The sequence below is a fragment of the Lathyrus oleraceus genome, chromosome 4, assembly GCF_024323335.1.
Source record: "Lathyrus oleraceus cultivar Zhongwan6 chromosome 4, CAAS_Psat_ZW6_1.0, whole genome shotgun sequence".
Lineage (NCBI taxonomy): Eukaryota > Viridiplantae > Streptophyta > Magnoliopsida > Fabales > Fabaceae > Lathyrus > Lathyrus oleraceus.
Window position 1 is genome coordinate 84,467,581 of NC_066582.1, and position 12,806 is coordinate 84,480,386.

Below are 12,806 nucleotides of genomic sequence, written 5' to 3' on the forward strand. Positions count from 1 at the left end.
TTACTATCTCTGCAAAGCTGATTGACGGGCAAGCAGCCAGTCTCTCAATATAATTGCCTTGAAGAATGTTCATGAACATGTCCGCCATCTCCCTTTCAGACATAGGGGGTTGGACGGATGCAGCAATTTGTCTCCAACGCTGAGCATATTCTCTAAAGGTCTCCTTGGCAGTCTGAGACATTCCTTGCAACAAGGTCCGATTCGGAGCCAAGTCCAAGTTGTATTGATATTGCTTGACAAAAGCCTCTGCCAAGTCTTTCCAGCTCTTGATGGTAGTACGAGACAAATGAGAATACCATTCACGAGAAGCTCCAGTTAGACTGTCTTCAAAATAGTACATCCACAGCTTTTCATCTTCCGTGTGAGCTCCCAACCTTCCCAAATAAGATTGGAGATGAGTGCGTGGGCAAGAAGCCCCGTTGTATTTTTCAAAAGTAGGGGGTTTGAACTTGTGAGGAATCCTTACTCCCTGAACCAGACCAAGATTTGTGACATCAAAACCCAAGGAATTTTGAGACTCCAAAGATTTGAGCTTCTCAGTAAGCTCATCCATACGGCGAGCGGTCTCGTGAGCTTCGTCGTGCAAAGAGAATTGATCATACTGACACTCCTCAGTAACGGGGCGCCCGTTAATCCGAATTCCTTGATTCACATTGTACCTTCCGCCAATACCATTTCCAACATTCCCCGTGTTGCCAACATTACCCGGGTTTCCATCAACATTTGCGTTACCCGCGTTACCAGTGTTCACAGGGTTATCAGCGTTCCCAGGGTTACCAGGGTTCCCCTCAGCATTTGGTATCTCCACCTCTGGATCGGGCCTCGGTTGCTCAACCAATTCCCTCAGCTTTTCCTGGCCTTCTGCCATACCAGTCATCAGTGTCATGAACTGATCCATCCTTTCACGCATATCAGCTAGCTCTTTCTGTACCTGGTCCATCGCTAGTTGCGGACAATTTTCCTTTGTCGGGTACCTGTGGACTCGCTTGGGACCAATAATGCCTGAAAAAGGGAACAAACCTTAGACACTGCGGTGACACCTGCAAAACAAACAAGGGTTAATATGCATGGTATGCGATGCGCTGCTTATTCAATTTTAAGGCACCCCCCCTTTGAAAGGGAATACCCCGCAAATGAATAAGCATGAGATGTTGGATGCAAATATGCAGATGATGTTATGCAATGCAGTGGCATGTCAATCAGGATCGCCGTATCTGCTTGAACATCTGTCGGGTTGCACTGTCTGAAGAGAAAACCACCGAGGTAAATAAACACAGGTAAATAAATAAATGTACAAAAGCATGAACACCCAATAAACAAACAACCTACAAAAGCTAGGAGGGACTCGCTTAGGGAAACCGGGTCCCCAGCAGAGTCGCCAGCTATCGCAACCTACCTGCGAAAAAAAAACAACCGGCGAAAAAGAAAAGACAGAAGAGTCGCCACCGTGCGTTATTTATCCCAAAGGAGGGAAAGGAAACGCTCGAAGTAAACCTGGAAAAAGGAAAGGAAAAGACAAGGTCTCGCAACCAAATCTTGGGTTCGGGAGTCGATTATGCGAAGGGAAGGTATTAGCACCCCTATGCATCCGTAGTACTCTACGGGATCCACTCTTGTAGTCCTTGTCTAAAGGGTGTGGGTTTATCTAATGTACTATTTACTAAAAAAAGGGGTCAAAAGGAAATGACTCGCACGGATGTCGCATCCATTGCATACGTATCCCATCTGAATATGAGAATCAGAGTCTTCGTAGCTCGGCTACCTATGGGTTAGGGGGGAGTGTGCTCGCTAAGACATCGCGTCTTATGCCTACGTATCTCATCTAGAATGAGAATCAGAGCAAGCCGTAGTTCGGCTAACTACGGGGTAAGGGTTGTGTTTTGGGGCGAACGATGTTACTATGCAATCTACCGGATGCTCGACCTTTGGAGACTTACTCGCCTGTAGTAGAAGGAGATAACGTGTTCTTAGGAGAAGAAAAATCAATGAGTTTGTTTGGGGTTTTAGGAACGCTCATGCAAAAGGGGTAATGAGGATAAGACCTCATAGCTCTTAACCCTGGACAGGGTGAGCTCATGACAAAAAGTGGGGGTTCAGAAAGGTGGAACCCTCTCCACTGACTGACCGGACAAAAGATCTGGGGTTTTTGTTCTGAAGCATCGACACGTAGTGTGATCTTAAAGAACGACACACTGAATAACGGGGGATTGACTATTGATCCCTTTTATCCGTCAATTGCCTCTTCATGGAGGTCTTTAGGCAAAAAGTAGTAAAATGCGGGAAAGATAAAGGGGGTTAAGAGATCTACCACACGGATAAAGATCTGAAGCAACAACAAATAAAGAGATAAGAAACCTAGAGATCTCTCAAGCTAGCACCACCAAAGAAAGCGAGTCAGTACAGGTAATCGGAATAAACCTCCAGGTGGTATCCCACAAATAAAGTGGAACACCAGGCAAGCCATCTCTGCAAGAGTCATGTGAGCCCTCACAAAACAAAACTCAACAAACAGGTTAGAGAAACAAGATAGGGTAATCAAGTGTTGCCCCCAAATCAAAATGTAACCACATGAATCATGCCATTAAAATTCACAAAAAGCTCACAAAAAGCAACCAAGGGTAGGAGGCCCAAACCTCTTGTCAAACAAATGCATTAAAAGGGTATCAAAAATTTCAGGTTGAAAGTATAAAGTAGTGGAAATAGGGCATACCTGATTGGGGAGGATCGATTGAAATTGAATGGCACGGTTGGGTTTGCAAAACACTCTTAGGGTTTATATGAGAGGGAATTGGTTCTTTGCAGATGAGTTCCCTTCAGTCTCTGGAGGTTGCTCTGAACTCTGTTAGCTCTTCTCTCACTATCTTTTTCCCAGGGTTTTTTTGGGAGATGGAAGTCTAGAATTTATAACCTGATTTTTGTGACTTTGTGGGCTCAAATGAGAGAGGTCCAAGTCCAAGATTTTTCTGTTATATTTTATTTATTTATTTATTTATTTTTTCGTTTTTTTTTCTTCGTTTTTTTCGTTTTCTTTAAACACGTGGGCTTCGCCTAGCGAGCATGACAGTTCAAGAAATTCCTCTGAGCGTAGGTGATTTTGGTGGTTTTTCTTGGGACTCGCTAGGCGACCCATTCTGCTCGCCTAGCGAGCATGACAGCTCATGAACAAACTTTTGCTCCTTCAAGATTAATGTTTTGACTGACGAATAGACCCCATTTGAACCTGTTGGAAGTAACTCAAGTCTTTCCCTTGTGTTGACTGATCATCTACATAGAACCCACAAAGTGTCCTGGATGATGTTCAAGCTTCTTGGAGCTAATCCCGATTGACATGATGAAATGCAATGTATCTAATTCTGATTGATAATGATGAAATGCAATGTATCTAATTCTGATTGATAATGATGAAATGCAATGTGAAATGTTAAATGACCTAAAAATGAATGCATGAATGAGGAGGGCAAATTTTGGGGTGTTACAACGACCACAAGACTAAAACCCTTATTCTCTCTCAATATTTCGTTCGTTATTTCTTGTGTGTAAAACCAGGTTTTCCATGTCCTTTATATAGAAGCATTTGGCTGGGCTTGGACATCATAAAACCCTAAAACTATTTTCCATTCATATCTTCTCATGACAGCTGATTATATCTCGTTGGAAAATAAGTCAATCTGGTTGTAGTTACTGATTGAATACGCGTTTAATCATCTCTTCAATCAGACATAGATTAGCATAAAAAAACGCAATCACACAATACATAACATTCAGACTGAATGTTCTGTATACATATGTCATGACATCGGGTCTGACATCTCATTAAAAATCCTGCATATTCACATTTTAAACATCCTGCAGGTACAAGTTATCTTATGTCAAGACAACACTTGTGACAACTTGTGAACACTCTAGGTTTTACCAAAATTGCTGCCAACACAAAGAACCAACAAACTCCCCCTTTGGCAAATTTTGGCTAAAACATACATCAAACCATTTGTTCACAAGAGTACAATAAAAAACACATATCAGCAGTTTAGCAGCAGAAGTAATAAACCACACATTTACTAGCTATCATAGCAACTAGTAAACACACATTAAACACATATGTGCTTCTTCTCCCCCTAAGTCTGTTCAACACAGACATCTCCTTCAACAACACCTGTAACATCCATCACCCCATCTGACATCACCTTCAACATCACCTGTACTACACAAAACATCATCTGTCATCTGTTTATAGCCTAACTACTTCATAACACATATGAACTGCAGTTCTCCTTTAGCTCTCCTTTAGCTACTTCTCCCCCTTTTTAGTCAAAATAGACCAAAAATACAAATGAGACAAAATAAATGTCTATTAGTCAAAGAGAATGTCACATAGAATGTTAAAACATATTGTTAGGTGTTACAGAACCACATACAAATGCATCTATATAAGCTGAGAAAAAAATCTAGAGACATCAAAGAGAACCCAAAAATTACATCAAGGCATCAAAACAAGACTGCCAAAAAAACATCAAACATCAAGGCATCCAGAACAACACATCATCATAACAGGGGAACAATCTTCACCAACACTCAGTCAGAGGAGCTAGCATCTTCATCAGCTTCAGACCCAAAACTGCCACTTGATTTATCTTGAGATTCAGACCTCTCACTAGAGGTGTGGGCTTCTGTTTCCTTGGCTTGACCAAAATTATCTATATCTCCTTGCTCCAAGCTATTAATCAGAACCTCCAAAGCTTCTTTCCTAGCTTCAGCCACCCTTATCCCAGTCTCCAATTCCTTACAGGTCTCTTTCAGTTCAGCAATCAGACCACCTTGAGAGGCTGGCTTCTTCACAGCAGATGTCATGACAATGTCATTGACATGACTGCCTTCAAATAATTTGTAATGAACTGACAGGGGAGGTTTTCTTCTACTAAGGATATCACTTGTGCTCAAAATTCCAGGTTGCTGGCTTAGGATTATCCCACAAATTATTGAGGGAAAAGCTATGGGCAGCTTCACTGCATTTGTAGAAGCATGTTTGACAATTTGTTCAAACATGAATCTACCATAATCAAAATTAAGCTTGGTTCCAATAGCAAATATGAGCCTTCCAATATCATTTGAGATTGTAGAGATGTAATTTGTTGGTACCCAGTTTGCTGACCCTATCTTGTGTAAGATAGCATATTTCACAGTTAGTTTTCCAGCAGAGAGATGCTACTTGCTTGGCCACTCCTTGACCTGTCCAACAGTTATTTCCCTATAGACCTCATTATCTATGGCCTCTAGTTCACCAGCACCTTCTATTCCTCTTCCTAGGAACTTATTAATCACGGTTGGAGAAAACTTCACACACTTTCCTCTAATAAACACCTTATAAAACTCTTTGCTGTTCTTGTCAGAAATGTCCTCAGGGATGTTCACCACAAATTCTTTAACAAGACCTTCAAAATACTGAGATAACCCACTAACCGTTTTCATTAATCCAGCAGACTTAATCAGGTCCATGACCTCCTTAACCTCCACAACATCTTTTCCCAGTTCTCTTTCTACAGCCACTCTCCTTTGGATTACAAATTTCCACTTTGCTGCACCATCTTCAAGATTGAAGGAAATGTTATCCAAGTGTGCAGCAACAACCTTTGCAGGGGATTTTCTAACAGTTGACCTTTTGACAGGAGAGATGTCAGGGACATCGTCTTCAATATCTTCCTCTGAATCAGAACTTTCTCTTACCTTTCTCTTCTTTACCTCCATTTCACTCCAAGACTTTGAGGGGCCTACAACAATACCCTTCTTAGCAATTTTGGCTGTCATCATCTCAGCCACAAACCTACCCTTCTTGATCTTCATCCTCTTAGCAACACTTGGCTTCAAGTGATGAAGCAAGCTATCGTCTTCATCATCTGAGCTCTCATCTTACAAGTCAATCACCTTCTTAGCAGAGTCATGCTTCTTAGACTGAGAAACATCTACAGATTTCTTACTAGGAAAGGTTTACCCTAAAGAGCATAATCCTTCAGCAGCTATATCTTTTTCAGACCTAGATGACTCATCATCTTTCTCATTGTGAGGTCCAACCTCAGGAGAGGGGTACCTTCTCGATAGAGGAGTAAAAACTCCCTTTACTGAGTGTCCTTCATTAAGGATCCTCGTGACAAGATTTCTAATGACACAATCAATATGATGCATGTCATCCTTAGAGGTAGGGTTATCAGAACTGTTACCTTGAGTATGTCCTGTAGTGGAGGATGGACCAGGAGCGTCTCCTGGGATGACTGATAAGGGAATCACTTCCAAAATGTCTTCATTAAGAAAATCCATAGAGGGTGTTCTAGCTTTGTGCGCAGGTTTGGTGTTTTTAGAACTAGAAGGTGAAGGATGTTGTGACATCTTGTTGAGCTTGTGAAAGGATTTCTGTTGCCCTAGCAGAGAAGGTCGATGAAGTTTGAGGAAGGTGAAAATGTTTGAGCTAAGGTTGCGTGTGAAAATGCTATAGATGGAAGTTCCAATACTAGGTAATGATTTACCATAAATGGGGCACTTTCTTTTAAGTGGGCAGACAATATTTTTATTACCTTTTCCACTCCACATTAAGTGCTATAAATTCTCATAGATACAAATCCCTAATTTCCCTCTTAGACATTAAAATTTATTAGCATCCAAAGCCTTTGTAAATATATCAGCTAATTGCATTTCAGTAGTAACATGCTTCAGGGCTATGATTTTCTCTTCCACTATTTCTCTAATAAAATGATGACGAATATCAATGTGTTTTTTCCTGCTGTGCTAAATAGGATTCTTAGAAATATTTATAGCACTCAGGTTGTCACAGTACAATGTCATGACATCTTGTGTGACATTGTATTCAGTCAGCATCTGTTTCATCCAAACCAATTGAGAACAACTACTTCCAACTGCTATATATTCAGCTTCAGCAGTGGACAGGGACACACAATTTTGTTTCTTACTAAACCATGATATTAAGTTGTTCCCCAAGAAGAAACATCCTCCTGATGTGCTTTTCCTATCATCAGCACTTCTAGCCCAGTAAGCATCACAATATCCAGTCAGCATAGATCCAGATCCATGAGTATACAACATCCCATAGTCACTGGTGCCATTGACATATTTCAGTATCCTTTTCACTTGGTTTATGTGACTGACTTTTGGTTCAGCTTGATATCTAGCACAAACACCTACAGCAAATGCAATGTCAGGTCTGCTTGCTGTGAGATATAGCAGACTTTCTATCATGCTTCTGTAAAGACTTTGATCTACACTAACACCATTTTCATCTTTGGAGACTTTCAGATGTGTAGGAGCAGGTGTCCTTTTATGACTTGCATTCTCCATGCCAAACTTCTTAACAATGTTTTTGGCATATTTGCTTTGAGATAGAAAGATAAAATCTTCCATCTGCTTGACTTGTAGCCCAAGAAAATAGGTCAGCTCTCCAACAAGGCTCATTTCAAATTCAAACTGCATTTATTTAACAAAATGTTCGACCATCTGATCTGACATCCCACCAAACACAATATCATCCACATATATTTGAGCCACCATGACTTTTCCTCCTTCATTCTTAACAAATAGGGTCTTGTCAATACCTCCCTTCCTATATCCATTGTTAGTGAGGAACACTGTGAGTCTATCATACCAAGCCCTAGGAGCTTGTTTCAAACCATAGAGGGCTTTCCTCAACTTGTACACATGCTTTGGAAGATTTGGATCTGTGAATCCTTTAGGTTGTTCAACATATACTTCCTCATTTAAGTATCCATTCAAGAAGGCACTTTTTACATCCATTTGGAACAGTTTAAACTTCAGAATACATGCCACTCCAAGCAATAGTCTAATGGGCTCAAGGCGAGCTACAAGGGAAAATGTTTCATCAAAGCCAAATCCTTCAACTTGAGTGTATCCTTGTGCTACTAATATTGCTTTATTTTTAGTAACCACCTATTGTTCATCAGATTTATTCTTATACACCCACTTTGTTCCTATGGCATTTATTCCTTCAGGTCTTGGAACCAGTTCCCATACTTCATTTCTCTTGAATTGACCTAACTCTTCCTGCATGGCATTGATCCAGAACTCATCAGTCAAGGCTTCCTCGACATTCCTAGGCTCAATCTTGGACACAAAATAGCCATGTGAGATCACTTCCCTTGATCTAGTTGTGACCCCTTTATTTGGGTCTCCTATAAGGAGATCTTTAGGATGATCCTTCTGAATTCTGATAGAGGGTCCCTTATTAATTTTGTCAGCTTCAGGTTCAGCTTGAGTGAGTTCACTCTCATTACTTTTGTCTGGGAAATCAGCTGGGGGATCATTTAGGGATGTCTCAACATCGTCTGTGACATCAGTCTGCTGATCATCAACCACAACATTGATAGATTCCACCATTACTTTTGTTTTGGAATTAAAGACTCTAAATGCTCTACTGTTTATTGAGTAGCCCAGAAATATTCCTTCATCACTCTTGGGATCCATCTTCCTTCTTTGTTCACGATCAGTCAAGATATAACATTTACTACTAAACACATGGAAGTATTTGACTGTAGGTCTTCTCCCTTTCCAGACTTCATATAAAGTAGTAGGAGTCCCTTTCTTCAAGGTTACTCTTTTGTGAACATAGCAGACTGTGTTCATAGCTTCAGCCCAGAAGTGGTAGGGCAATTTCTTAGCATGAATCATAGCTCTGGCTGATTCTTGGAGAGTTCTATTTTTCTTTCTACCACACCATTTTGCTGAGGAGTAATGGGAGATGAGAACTTATGACTAATTCCTTCTGATGCACATAATCCAACAAATTTGCTGTTCTCAAATTCCTTCCCATGATCACTTCTGATTTTGATAACCTGACTTTCTTTTTCTCTTTGAAGTCTTAGACAAAGATCTTTGAGGACTTCAAATACATCAAATTTTTCTCTTATAAAATTGACCCAGGTGTATCTGGAGAAGTCATCCACCACTACATAAGCATACTTCTTCCCACCAAGACTTTCCACCTGCATGGGTCCCATCAAGTCCATATGGAGAAGTTCCATCACTCTGGAAGTGGTGTCATGTATGAGCTTCTGATGTGACATCTTTGTCTGTTTTCCAATCTGACACTCCCCACAAACTCTTCCTTCATCAATCTTCAAGTCGGGAATTCCTCTAACAGCTTCAACAGATATAATCCTCTTCATTCCTTTAAGATGCAGATGGCCCAATATTTGATGCCATATCTTCACTTCTTCTTCTTTGGCTAGAGTACACATTGATGAATAACCAGTTTCTTGAGAACTCCACATATAGCAGTTGTCCTTAGACCTGAATCCTTTCATGATCACTTCATTTTCTTTATTAGTAATCAGACATTCAGTTTTTGTGAAGTTTACAGTTAGACCTTGGTCACATAGTTGACTGATGCTTATTAGGTTTGCAGTCAGTCCCTTAACAAGTAGGACATTGTCAAGGTTAGGGACTCCAGGGCAGTTAAGCTTACCAATCCCCTTGATTTCACCCTTTGCTCCATCACCAAAGGTTACATAGCTGGTGGCATGAGGATGAAGGCCAGTTAGTAGGTTTTTGTTTCCATTCATGTGTCTGGAGCACCCACTGTCAAAATACCAGTCTTCTTTGGTTGAAACTCTGAAGGAAGTGTGAGCTATCAAGTTTGTAACACTAGTCCAAGGAACCCATTGTTTTCTGTTGACAGGTATGTGATGTTTGGGTCTAGGTTGATGATGAGAAGGACTAGGATAGCCATACAACTTATAGCAGAATGGTTTTATGTGGCCAAATTTTCCATAGTAATGACATCTCCATCTTTGATGTTTCCCTTTCTGCTGTCTTCCTTTATGATGTTGTGACATATGATGTGACATCTTTGGTTTGCTACCAGTGTGACTACACTCAGGTTTGGATTCATTGAACCCAATGCCAGACTTGTCTCCTTCCATTTGTCTAGTCTGGAGAGTTTTGTCTAAGGTGTCAGATCCTTTGTTTAGCATTCTGACATACTTTGTCATCTCATCCAGTTTGGAATTCAAGAACACTGCTTCAGTCTTTAACTTAGAGATGGTTTCCAAGTGTTCTACCTTTTCATTCTCCAGTCCTGTTATCACTTTCTTCTGACTTTCAACTTTTTGACACACTTCTTCACTTCTGTGACATAACTTTCTGTAGGTAGTGGCTAACTCATCAAAGGTTACTTCATCATCACTTGAGTCTTCATCAGAACCCCATCTTCCAGTCAAGGCAGTCACAAGATTTGCAGACTCTTCTGTTTCACTTTCATCAGACCAAGTAGCATCAAGACTCTTCTTCTGTTTCTTGAGGTAGGTCCCACATTCAGCTCTAATGTGTCCATACCCATCACATTCATGGCACTGAACTCCTTTTCCTTCTTTGGACTTTTCATCAGATCTTGTTCTTCTTCTAGCATTATTGGACTTACTGATGTCAGATGAGATGTTCTTGACATTAGACTTAGACCTTACATCCATCTTTTTCAGAAGTTTGTTGAACTGTCTTCCTAATAATGCTACATCATTTGCCAGATCTTCATCAGTATCTTGACCACTTTCTTCCTCTTTCTCTTTAGTGTTTGACATGAAGGTTATGCTTTTGACTTTCTTTTCAGATCCATCACACATTCCCATCTCAAATGTTTTGAGGGATCCAATTAGCTCATCAACTCTCATATTGGAAATGTATTGAGACTCTTCTATGGCTGTCACTTTCATGGAAAATCTCTTAGGAAGTGACCTGAGTATTTTCCTCACTAGTTTTTCATCTGACATCTTCTCACCCAGGGCTCCTGAGGCATTAGAAATTTCAAGGATATTTATATGAAATTCATGAATATTTTCATCTTCATTCATCCTTAAATTTTCAAACTTGGTAGTGAGCAGCTGCAGTCTAGACATCTTCACTCTAGAGGTGCCTTCATGAGTGGTTTTAAGAATGTTCCAATCATCTTTAGCCACCTTATTCTCTCTCAATATTTCGTTCGTTATTTTTGTGTGTAAAACCAGGTTTTCCATGTCCTTTACATAGAAGCATTTGACTGGGCTTGGACATCATAAAACCATAAAACTATTTTCCATTCATATCTTCTCATGACAGCTGATTATATCTCATTGGAAAATAAGTCAATCTGGTTGTAATTACTGATTGAATGCACGTTTAATCATCTCTTCTATCATACATAGATTAGCATAAAAAAATGCAATCACACAATACATAACATTCAGACTAAATGTTCTGTATATAGATGTCATGACATCGGGTCTGACATCTCAGTAAAAATCCTGCATATTCACATTTTAAACAACCTGCAGGTACAAGTTATCTTATGTCAAGACAACACTTGTGACAACTTGTGAACACTCTAGGTTTTACCAAAATTGCTGCCAACACAAAGAACCAACAAACTTAAAAGAGAAAATAAAAGGGGTCGCAAAAAGTTTTTATTAATGTACCTGATAAGATTGCGGGTCTCGCTCCTACGTATCTCCGGGTGCGATTGTAAGACCCCAATTTTGTCCCTAAGATCCCTCATGGCATCATAACATTGCACTAGCATTGCCTCAAGGATCATTAGCATCTTGGTTCCCTTGGCCTTTGGGAGGGGCTTCTTGAGAGTGGTTTGAGATCACCAAGCATGCTTGAATTGTATATCATTGCTTTTCTTATTTTGTTTACTAACCAAAAGCACAAAATTATGTCACTAACATCCTTTGTTTGTAGCTGGAGCAATCACCAGGTCAAAAGCTTCAAGGAGATCATTGGTACAAGGATAGGGCCAAGAGGAGATGAAAGAAAGCATGGTAATGGTTCCCAAAGCTCTCATCCATCAGATATGCCTCCCTAGCATCTCAACTCATCATTTTGATCAAATCAAGTCAAAGGGTTTGAGGTTTGTTCCCCAAAGAAACCCTAATTCATCTGTGCACCATAATGCCTTGCTCTTGAAGCAACCTCAGCCCATGGTCAAATACAATCAAGGGAAGTTCTTTAATTCATCATTTCATGCATATTTGAACTTATTTGAGTGTCCTCAATCATCAATTCATCAAGATGTGAGTCATAGACTTGACAAATTGATCAGTCAATTCATCTAACTATTTTTAAATGCACTGAGACCTAACTTTTTATGTGTTGGTTAAATGGAGATGATTCCAAAAGCAAAAATGTTCTTAAGGACTATATGAACAACTTTCATGTTCATAAACAATTGATTTGAAGCTTGGAAGGTCGTCATCCATTCCAAGACATTATAAGTCATTTTGACTGAAACCCTAATTTTGGGTCAACTTCCCAAGGACATAACTCATTCATTTTTAATGATTTTGAGGTGGGATCAAATGAATTGGAAAGCTTGAGATGTCTAATTCAAATATTATGTTGAACAAAAGTTCAAAATCGCAAAGGAAATACATGTGATAATGCAAGACATTATAGGTCCTTTTGGACCAAATGCATTAAAAGGCAAAAAAATCCAACTTCAAGTGCCCATAACTCTTTCATCAAAAATCCAAATGATGCAAACTGTAAGTCCATTTTGATTTTCTTGAAAAGATATACAACTTTTATGTTGGAAGTTTTTTCATTTAAGGCTTGCATCATCAAAACAGAAGGGCTTGAACATTGGCCAAATTTAGAAACATTGCCTTTGCATGTTTTGCACCTTGCACTTTAGACTCCAATTTCACTAATTTCCACACTTCAAATGGATTTTTTCCCAACATAACAATTGTTCCTTACATCAAAACCTTTCCAACCATTACTCACATGCCCATGTTTGGATTTTCCAAATGGGACTT